This window comes from Olea europaea, chromosome 15 (genome assembly GCF_002742605.1).
Source record: "Olea europaea var. sylvestris chromosome 15, O_europaea_v1, whole genome shotgun sequence".
NCBI classification, from domain to species: domain Eukaryota; kingdom Viridiplantae; phylum Streptophyta; class Magnoliopsida; order Lamiales; family Oleaceae; genus Olea; species Olea europaea.
Genome location: NC_036251.1, coordinates 27,035,692 through 27,047,843, shown reverse-complemented (window position 1 = coordinate 27,047,843; position 12,152 = coordinate 27,035,692).

Genomic DNA, 12,152 nt, shown 5'->3' with positions numbered 1-12,152 from the left:
CCAAGCCTCAACGCATCGATGAACCCTGAATGGTTCTAGTTCTCAGAAGATGATTCTCAAGGGATCCTGCAAGATGAAGGCGATGCCCTAGTTATAACTATACCCATCGCTGGAGTAAAGGTACATAGAACACTCGTGGATAATGGGAGTTCAGTCAACACACTGTATTCTCAGATCCTGAGGCAACTAGAGATCTTGGAATGATTACTCCAGCCCTATCCTAGAAGATTACAAGAATTCTCCTGAGACCCCATTGAAGCCCGAGGTCATATCGTCCTCGTCGTAAAATTAGGAGAGGTTCCTTGCCAAAGGAAAATCTTAGCCGACTTTGTAATTGTTAATTTGCCATCCAATTACAATGCCATACTGGGAAGACCCATAATGCACGAACTCAAAGCGGCCACGTCAATCTACCATTATTGTGTGAAATTTCCTACCCCCATTGAATCGTGGTCATACGAGAGATTAGGCTGAAGCCAGAGCATACAATGTTGACCTACCTAGACCTTACATCTACATGTTGATAGATGCACAAAATGCAAGAACCATGCACAGAATGCAAGAACAAGGGAAGCGAGATTGAAAAGACATATCGTCGTCAACCTCTCTGAGATCGGCATAATAGAGAAACACCGTAGAACACCAACAGATGACCACCTAACTTTCATCGAGAACGAAGTAGATCTACACCCATATCATGGAGTTCTGGTGGTTTTAATATATGTGGCCAGAGTTATCATCCCTAAGGTCTTGGTTGACACGAAAAGCGCCCTCAACGTGTGCTTCACTAAACACTCAAATGGATGGGTGTACCTATCCACTTCTTATGATCATACCCAAAAATGGTTCTCAAACTAAACGGAGCCCTAACTTCGGTAAGGGGATCAATTGAGCTCACAGTAGGAGCTAGGGTTCGACAGGTTAGGCTAAACACTGAGTTTGTAGTGTTCGACTCCGCGTCACACTACGATGCCATCATGGGGCAACCCCTTATATTCAACTTTAGAGGAAATGGGAAACTTGCTGAAGGATGTCAGATGAACATTAACCCCAGCCGTCAACGCTCTTCTCTGGGAATGTACATGACTTGTATATTTGAATCCAATCGCGACTCGTTGGATCTACATACAAAGGTTGAAGAAGGAGAACCTGTAGAAAAACTGGATAGCATACAGGTTTGGGAACTAGACGACTCACAAGTTTGCAAAGACAACCCATTAAAAGAGCTTAAAATAGGGATGCAAGCTGCAGCCACCAATCCGGGGTGAAATAGTAATGTTTCTCCGATGGAATCTTGACATTTTTGTCAGAGTCATGAGGACATGAAGAAAATTGATCCCAGAGTTGCCTGCCACAGTTTGCATGTGGATCCCTCAGTTCGACCAAAGTAGTAGAATCGCCATAGGTTTGGGAACTAGACGACTCACAAGTTTGCAAAGACAACCCATTAAAAGAGCTTAAAATAGGGATGCAAGCTGCAGCCACCAATCCGGGGTGAAATAGTAATGTTTCTCCGATGGAATCTTGACATTTTTGTCAGAGTCATGAGGACATGAAGAAAATTGATCCCAGAGTTGCCTGCCACAGTTTGCATGTGGATCCCTCAGTTCGACCAAAGTAGTAGAATCGCCACCCTCTGAATTCGAAAATGTATGAAGCACTAAACAAAGAAGTGCAGAAATTACTGCACAGTAGATTCATATGTGAAGCTAAATGTCCCAAGTGGATTGCAAACCCGGTCCTCATGAAGAAAAACAACGAGGACTGGAGGGTATGCATAGATTTCAACGACCTCAACAAAGCCTGCCCAAAAGATAGCTTTTCCCTCCCTAGAATAGACCAAATGGTCGACGCCACTACTGGACATAAGCTACTCACCTTCATGGATGCATATTTTGGATACTGCCAGATTTCCATGTACGGGTTGGATCAAAAACATACCTCGTTTACCACCGACTGAGGTCTTTATTTTTACTAGATAATGCCATTTGGGTTCAAGAATGCTGGAGCCACATATCAATGCCTCGTCAACTCTATGTTCCCCCAGCAAATTGAAAAGACAATAGAAGTTTACGTCGACGATATGTTGGTCAAGAGCACACATGCCAGGGACCATTGCCAGTACCTCGCAGAGATGTTTGATATCCTAAGGAGGTATGGGATGAAGCTAAATCCCAGGAAATGTGCCTTCGGTGTGAGTTCAAAAAAATTCCTGAGCTACATAATGAACAACCGTGGGATCGAGGCAAATCTAGAAAATATATGAGTTGTCATTGGAATGAGAGCTCCAACTGGACCTAGGGAACTACAAAGTTCAACAGGAAGAATCGCCGCCCTTAGTCGATTTGGGTCGAAATCCACCAATTGGTGCAAATCCTTCTTTGATACGTTACGAAGAGGAAAGAGGTTTCAATGAACTCCGAAGTGCCAGGATGCCTTTAATGAGCTGAAGAAACAACTAGTCCAACTTCCGGTACTTCTAGCCCACAATTAGACAAGACTCTCTTGAATACATGAAGAAATGTGACAAATGCTAGCACCCCGTTCCTATCATCAAAACGCCGCCTTACAAACTTAACACCGTATTTGCCCCCTGGCCTTTTGCAAAATTGGGGGTTGACTTGATTGGACCTATGCCTCCTGGGTAAGGAGGGGTAAAGTAAGCAATCATTGCAGTAGATTATTTGCAAAACCACTTGTCAAAATCATAGAACAAAGAACAACTGACTTCATATAGAAGTCAATCATATGTCGATTCGGCATACCTCACTCGATCGTTACTAACAACAGGAAACAGTTTGACAATGCCCGTTTTGTAAATTTTTGTGAGAAGTTCGGTATTAGGAAACATTTCTCCACACCGAACCACCCACAAGCCAATGGCCAAGTAGAGGTCATCAATAAGATTATCAACCACACCCTAAAAGCGAAGCTCGACGCGCACAAAGGGTGATGGGCTGAAGAATTCCCTAGTGTGCTATGGTCATACTGCACTACTACAAGAACCAGTACGGGTGAAACCTTGTTCTCTCTAGCCTTCAGCGTGAAGGCTGTAACTCCACTAGAAATCAAGATTTCATCATTCCGCACAGCTACCTACAGCAAAAAAAGAAAATCATATGGCTCTTCATGGAGAACTAGACCTAGTGGAAGAAAAGAGAAATGATGCCGAACTCAGAAACCTTGTCTACAAACAACGCAGTGTGAGGTACTACAACCGAAGGGTACGAAAATAGGAGTTCGAAGTGGGATCCCTAGTCTTGCGAAGATTCTTCATCGCCATGAGGGAGGTTGGATCTGGATCCCTAGGCCCCAACTGGGAGGGACCTTATAAGGTTACTAAAATCCTACCTAATGGGGCCTACAAATTAGAAGATATGGAAGGGAGACCCCTGCTCCATCCCTGGAATGCTGAGCATCTGAGATAGTATTATCAGTAGAAAATGTTGTACTATGTAAATCGTCGATTACGCTATCAATAAATCAATAAACATGCTATATGAACCGACCTAAGGTTGCAGGTGCTGCAACACTTAGTCAAATTTTCCCCAGTACCTTGCTCTTCAACAAGGCCGACATAAGGTTGCAGGTACTACAACAATGAGTTAAATTTTCCCCAGAAGGAAAGCCTTGCTACCCTGCTCTTTAGCAAGGCCGACCTAAGGTTGCAGGTACTGCAATACTTAGTCAAATTTCCCTCAGAAGGAAAGCCTTGCTACCTTGCTCTTTAGCAAGGTTGACCTACGGTTGCAGGTGCTACAACACTTAGTAAAATTTCTCCCAGAAAAAAAGCATTGCTACCATGCTCTTCAGTAAGGTCGATCTAAGGTTGCAGATACTACAACACTTAGTCAAATTTTTCCTAGAAGGAAAGCCTTTCTACCATGTTCTTCAGCAAGGCCGACCTAAAGTTGCAGGTGCTACAACAATTGGTCAAATTTCTCCTACAAGGAAAGCCTTGCTACCTTGCTCTTCAACAAGGCCAACCTAAGGTTGCAGGTGCTGCAATACCTAGATGTACCAAACACTTAACACCAAACACGAAGATCAGAATAAGTAAATTGAATCACTAACACTTAATTAATTGACGATTTTGAGTCATAAATGAAAAGTGTCTTCCAAATACAATCAAACATTTAAGGAGGTGAGGGATTCTGAAGGGCAGTAACATTTTCCTCGATGTCCTCCTCAGCATGGAATATAGAGACCCCCGCTGCCTCTGACAACTTGCGCAACTCTTCCTATCTACCCCTCCAAAGCCTCAACCAGGAAGGTGGTGTCAAAACCTGACCTCTCTCTGCCAATGTATTTTACTATTTTCTCCATGGAAACTATGTATGCATCCTGGGCTAACACATCAAATTTGGGAGAGGCCCTCTAAGCCTCCACAATCCCCACGACTTTAGCCTCTGCCTCATCAGCCCTCTTTATCGCTTCCTTAGCCCTCCATTCAGCCGCATCAGCTCGAGCTCATTCTTCCTCCGTCAACGCCCTTTCATCCTCAGCCCTTTTCTTCTTGACGGCAACGCGCTCATTAGCATTCTCTCCCCGTATCTTAAGTGCCTTGTTGTCATCTAAAAGGTTTAGTTCAGATGCGGCATTCGCCTCCAACTCCACCCCCATCTTGTTGAGGCGGTCCCCATACTCCTTCTCTTTCTCGACGAAGCCAACCCTTTCCGCCTCTATGCCTTCGTAAAGCTTCATAGCCTGGTCCTTGGCTTCAAGCATCTTATCCAGCTCAGCTTTCACCTGGGATAACAAAAATTCAACCCCTCGATAAGCACTAGAATGAATTTCAAAACCCCAAAGTATACAAGCCTAGAGGGAATACCTTATTTGCCACAAACATCATATACAAGATAGATCTATGGCTGTGGAGCTAAGCCGCAACTATGGCCTCTCCCACTGGCATCTCGGCTATGAAGCCTTATTCTCTTTCATTCCAGCTCCTAGTGAGAAGGGTAGTGGACTCATGAAGGGGGGAAGGGAGGGCAGTTATAGTCTTTCTTACCGAGGAAGGAGCACGAAGAAAGTCCAAAAATATTTTAGGACGACGACCGAGCAGACCTTCAAGGTCAGCCTCTACAAGTCTAGGTAGTGCTCTTGTGATCTGGCAGAGCTGGATACAGCAGCGACCATGGCAGAAGGTGGTGGCGAGGTCGACGTAACCTCGATAGCAGCAAAAGAAAGGATTATTCCATTGGAGAAATTGGAACAGAGGTCCTCGCTCATGGCACTTTGGGGTGGTTCCTTTTTAATAGCTGAATCTCCTCTACCGCTACCTCCTTAGATCATCCAACCGTCTGAACTGGGAGATTTCTCTTTTTCCACTTCAAAGCTGCCGCCGCTTTTGCTGTCTTATAGCCTAGCATATTTAAGTCCCAACTTGGAGAGGAAAAAGAGGAGCTTAAAAAAATGAAACAGCAAAGTAGAAACACCCTTAAGAGAAGGTCGTCCTTATCAAAAGTGGTAGGCACTGAAGTCGAAGTGATGGTAGTCACAGGAGTGGTTGATGATGGCTGAGATAACCTCGCCTGGAATAGGTGGGAATTAGATATCAAAAATTTACAGGACCTCCATCTCTTATGCAGAACCTTATTATCTCCGCTTGCCTCTATGTAGCCGGAGTCAATGTAGCTTTCTTATAAACTGCAAAGGGAAGAAAGATTAAAAACATTATATTCACCAACTCAGTAAAGTAAAAACGAATGGACTTCCACTTACATAATGAGTGATAGAGAGTAGGGACAACATCCTTCCTCTCCATCTCGGAAGGATAGAACTACCACTCTCCCAACACATAGAACAACTCCTCATTCCATTTCTTGGTGGAGGAAAGTGTATCTAGCACTAAAGAACCCCCCATCCTAGGCCTAACACTGGTGAACCACTAGCCAGAATCCTTCCCGTCTTCCCTAAATGTAAATAGAGAGTTGAACTGTTCGACGCTAAGCTCGAGGTTTCCCGCTTGGTGCCATAAAATGAGGATGGCATTCAAAGTCCGCCACCCGTTAGGACATAACTGGGTTGGGGCAATACCCTAGAATGAAAGGATTTTCTCACGACCCTCGGAAAAGGAAGCCTAAGACCGACATTCAAAATAACAAAATTTAATGCCACGCATCCCACATGGGAAGCGTCAACCTGATTAGACGGTTCAGGAACTATCAATTCTATCGAGCTAAGGATATAGTACTTATCCCTTTAGCTCGCTAACATATCACCGATCACCACCGACCTATATAAACTCACCCCACTAATCTGAGTGACTCCCTTCACTCTCCCCACGAGATCCAACCTCTCGAATCCTCACGATCTGACTCCATGTTCGTCGGGCGTTCTAGATCTATTAGGTTAATGATCGAAATGGGGACGGAAGTTAAGATTTCCTGACAACTCGATGAGGAACTAGGGGTGGAAGGAACTGACTCTTCCTGCTAGTTTCTCTAAGAATATACTCTAGACTCGTCTGAGCCCATGAAAATGTGAAAGAGGAAAGGGAGAATGGGAAAAACAAAAGAATACCTGGTGAAGTGAGAATAAACTACCTCACTCAGAAGGAGAAAAGACGTACTTAAGAGTTCTCTCGCTGCCTCGAAAGGAAACTTTGCACAAAGTAAGTGGTGAAATGAAAGGTAAAAAGAGGTTTAAAGTAAAGGAAAACCAAGGGGTCTCACCCAGATCATTGGATGAGAAAAATGAGGGAAAATGAAATGCTTAGATGCATCCAGCCTAAAATTACATCATTTTGACAAAAGCTTCCAAAAGAAACCAGTGAAAGTGTCGTACAACTCATCCATACAGGGATGCGACACTTGGCATGATTCAAAACTACAATCATGACGCTTCTAGAAAGAAGGTCAACTGAGTCCATAGGTCAATCCTCCTCCAAAACAGCACTGACCTGGGGATAACTATTGACCATCGATCTCCGGCCTCATATCTATTGCTCACGAGCCCCACCCCATATGCCTACCAATTAAGTTGAAGGAGTTTAGCTCGGTCTATTTACCGTTGTAATCCTAAAACACAATGATTATAGATCCCTCATCCCAAGTCAAATCACCCAATCAGTCAGATAAACTTGGGAGAGTGACGTCGGCTATTCCCAATCCCACCAATCAACATCGTGATTCCCCTAATCTGGCAGGCTATCATTACCTGAGGGAATATTAAGATAACAGCAATTGACCTCATTAACCAATCCAAGGAAAGATCGGCAGCGCGTTGTTTGAGTTCGACACTATAGTTGATTTGATTAACATGACATAATTCTGGCAAAAGAAAAGGGGTCTCCTATAAATAGAGGTCAAAAGGGGCTAATTAAGGGGAGAAAAAAGTCTTCCATGAACGAAATAAAGAATCTCATTTCCCTTAAAGTTGGTTCAAGTATAGTTCTTACAATTTTTTACGTCAACATGTAAAATATTTGATTGTGTAAATGTGGTCTGAAGAATGACTTAAAATTGTTTTGCTTCATATAAAAAACTAGTAGATAAATGCAATTAAAATGCCTTTGCTGCAGAACTAGCAGCTGAAGTTATAGTTCAGAGTGGCCCGTGGAGGTAGTTGTAGTGGCTTGTTCTAGTTCGACGATCAACTAAAATATTGTCCTTTTGACATGGTAGATTTGCAACAAAGTTTTTGCACTTGTCTAAAATCGAATGACCTTGACTACACATTGATGCAGCTGAATGCCTTTTCCGACCGTGCATTCTTTGTCCAGCTCTCCAACCCAATCTCTGATATATCTGTTCACGAAATAATTCTTTCGATTTAAAACTATCGCAAGTGTACGGTTCGTAATAAGTAATAAAGTGGATTTTAATAAGTCCGAATATCGTCCCTCAGAGATTGAGTAGTTCAATTCTATATAATCTAGCATTAACCGAATCTAATTGAGTGAAAATATGGTCTAAATGCAAAAAGCCCTAATTTCAATTAAAAACCCTAATTTCACTAAAAATCCTAATTTCTATTGAAAACCCTAATTTCGAAATTTCTCTAATTTAAACGACTCAATCACTCAAGTAAATGAAATTATGCAAATTCAAAAGTTAATTTATGGAAATTAATCAGATTAAAGTCACTATGATCACGAATCCCCAATTGAAGTTATAAAAACCCTAATTTCATAAAATTAATGACCCGATGGAAATTTGCCAATTCAATATTTCTAATTCTATCCAATATATTCTCTCGATATTTATTAGACCTATTCTTGCACACCACCAGCCTATATCTCTATGAATGATGCAAATATACAAGAATGCATGTGCTTTTGTGAACAGTTTAAGAATTGCATAGAGCATAGGGGTATATCTCTATCCCCTATCGGACCCTATGTTAATTTACACCTTATCGAACATATTCCACTTCTCTCAAATGTAAGAAATAAGTCATCAACACTCACACAATCATTGGCCACTAATTGCGGAAGAAAATTAATGCATGTAAACCAATCAAATTATCCAAACGAGTTTTTATATTAAATTCATGAAATATGGAATTAAAATAACAAAAAATGGTTCATCGATCACCTAGCAATTGAAAACTTAGCCTAGAATATTCATAATTACATAAAAAAAATGAAATTAATAAATAGAAAGAATAGCACCCGTATGAAAATTCCTTGAATTCTTGAATAAAACCTTGAAAACCCGCTTGAATTCTTGTGAAATCGACTTCAAGTTTGTGTTCCTTGCCTCCAAAAGTTGTATTTTTCTTCTCCCTGAACGTTCTGCCCTATTTCTGATGAATTTTGACTTTTATACCATGTCCTCACGGAGTCCCGAAAGACTTTCAATTAAAAACGGAAGTTCAGAATTTTGTTCGGATTTTAAAGCCATGCGGCTGCATGGTGTTAAACCATGCGACCGCATGGTTCAAGTGGTCTGTCTCCAAAAGATCCCTGCCTCCTCATGTGAGGCCGCATGGTTTAGATATATGCGGCCGCAAGGTTGTAACTTTACAATCTTGCTATTTTGGTCCTTGAACTCCGTTTTCTCTTTTCTTGATCTCTTTTCTTTCTTTCCTTTGTTTCATTATCAAATATTGACTACTAATTGATGTTTGGGTCAATCAATTCCTTGATCACTTGCTCGACTCATCTTTTGATTAATTACAATTTAGTCCTTCATCTTTCACTTTTCTTCAATTCAGTCCAATGTTACTTCTTTCTTCCTTCGATCGTCTTGTATCGTCCTCAATCTCATACTTGGTATATTTTCATTCTAGTTCTGCACTTTAGTTCAACTTTCCAATATTTGCACCTTTGGTCCCCGAACTATCGCTTTGTTCCGTTTTGATCCTTTTTCGGCTCTTTTCTTCTGAATTCCATCTTTTCCATAGAAACATTTACATTGCATGAATTTAATGAGATTAAGTCACAATTCAACTATTTTGTCCATGTTTAAGTCATGTTTGTGAGCTAAATAAGTGTGTCAAAACACACTTATCAAATCCCCCAAATTTAAACTATTATTTGTCCTCAAACAATGTAGTGACTTAATGTCAAACAAACATGGCTTAATAGCTTGCCGTGTCTCAGGATTGGACTTAGTAATAATAATAGAAACAATATCAAGAGTGTGAGAATTGAATCAACCTTACTCATCAAATGCAATACTCAACGTGTGTATGTAAACTCATGCCAACATATCAAGCTTATGATTAGTTTATTCCCAACCCATAGTGGTCAAATTTATCCTTATGTCACTTGAGAGATACACAATCCCCAAATATATTCTTTTCACACAATTTCTCCGGGGTGTATTCTAAGGTTAGGAGTTTTAAAAAAAAATTTAATTCTTACCCTCTCTTAGTTTGGATAGATTTTACAATTACAAGTTCACATATCAACAAGTAGAGACTCTTCTTATTTTGATTGTTCAACCTTTGGGATTAAACTAAGCTACTTGCCTCACATTGAGGTTATAGTTCTATCAACCAAATGTCCAACGAGGGCTTTTATTTTATTTATTTATTTATTTATTTATTTGTGTCATCTTCTCATTTGCTTTCTATATAACCCATGTAACGAGTTTTAGGCGATGCCTCCCAAACCAGTTGGCTTTTGGGCACCAGGTTTTAAACCCTTGCAGTCTTATTCACTCGAGTTATAAAGACTCAATAAGATGACTTTTTATCAATTCTCCTTTTTCTTGCTTTCTATATGACCCTTGTAACGAGCTTTAGGCCGATGACTCCCAAACCAGTTGGTATTAAGGCATCAGGTTTTAAACCGTTACAGACTTACTTGCTCGAGTCATAAAGGCTTTTTGAGAGAAGTGATAATTTTCCACTTTTTACTTTATGCCCCTTCTTTGTTTTTCTAGACATTTGACTTCCAAAACCATCCTCACTTGAAACATTCACCTATTTCTCACCTTCCGAGTTTAAACAATCCACACATTATAATTTCATGCACAGAGCCCCCCACTTATCTCCATGTTCCCCTACAATGACTCAATCATCTCCAAACTAACTTAAAGTGGTATTACAGGTTAATGTTATAGAGAGTTATTCTAGGTTTCTCCTAATTTATTCTAAAATTCCAATTAATAACTTAACACGTGAAGCATGAGTAGCGTGCAAAAGAATGTCAAGCAATGCATCAACAAGTATTAGCAGATTCAATCCTGCACTAAATCCACAGTTTCTAGCTTATACGTGTCCAATAATCACATCATAGCCGGCAAGGCTACCAAACCCACACAAGCATGCAAACGTTCATCAAGATTCACTCATCAAGCATGCATCATGCAAAAACTTGTCAAAATTAACGATGGATTGTGAATATGCAGAATAATTACATGCCGAATACTTGTTTGAAATTATGCTACCATCCCCCGAACTTATACAATACATTGTCCTCAATGTAAAATGTAAAGTTAAAATGGCAGAATTTAAAACATGGACACAACTTGGCAATAAGAGATCAACAAAACTCCCCTGATCAATTCGATGGTTGTGGTGTGAAGCTGGGACCTGCAGCATCATCTTCAGGAGGAGGTGGGAGGCGAGATAGGACTTGTCTCAGCAACTCGGACTGATGTGCTTGCTCGGCCTGAATGGCTTGAAGACTACTTTCCAAATTTCCCAAGCGATCCCAAGTTTCGTTCACACGCCACTGTATGCCATCCATTCTCCCATCGTGCATGTTGAACCTACCATTCATAGTCTCTACTTCCCTTCTTGCAGCTGTGGCTTCATTCAAAGCACCTTTTGTGTAGTCTCGAGAGTAGTAGAGGTCTCTCTGCACTTTTTCAGCAGTGGTGGTCATCGTCTCGAACCTCTGCTTGAGAATTTGTATATCCCTGCTAGTTCCAGTGGCTGTGGCAAATATCTATCAAAGTAGCTGTGAATCCATCTCAACTGGTTGTGGCGGGGCTTGTAGTAAGTATAAATCTTCAATAGCTTGTCCTTCTTCCTGTGCATTTTGTCTTTATTGCTCAAGTCTGTCTTGTTCTCTCTTCCTTACCCTAGCTCGTTCCTGAGCTTCAAATGTAGTGAGCTTTATCAATGGGCTTGATTTCTCAGGCATCTCCCCTGTCTCAACTGTAACATCGGCGGCAAGATATATCCCGCTAATCAGACTAGGGAAGATCATCGAAGACCGCCTATCTCCCCAGATTCCCAAATTTCGTATCTGGTCAAAGATAAGAGTAGCCAAATCAACGTTGCATCCCCGGACTAAATGATATATGAACCCAGCAGTTTGATCCGTGAAAGTTGTCCAATGCGATGTGGGTTCGATATTATAGCACATGAAGACCCAAAGGATGGCTATGGAGGGAGTAAGCTCAATTTGATACCACTCAACAATGGGTAGGGGCCAAGCATTTTTCCTTCCTAAGAGAACCTCCGCCACTTCATTCCAATTGAATTGAGTGGGAATCGGGACCACATTGTCCAAATTAAGATTGTAGAAGTCATGAATGACGGCTGGGGAGAACATTATCCACTTACCTCGCACCCACGTCTGGTGTAAGTGTTCAGAATCCGGAGTCTCAATTTCACTATTGAAGTTTGCATAAAATTCGCGGACTATACTTTCATAAACCGAGTGTGGCTTTTCTACAATCTTCTCCCATCCACAGATTTGTATCAAATTTGTCAACTCAAAACCACGAAAATCATCTAACCGGACT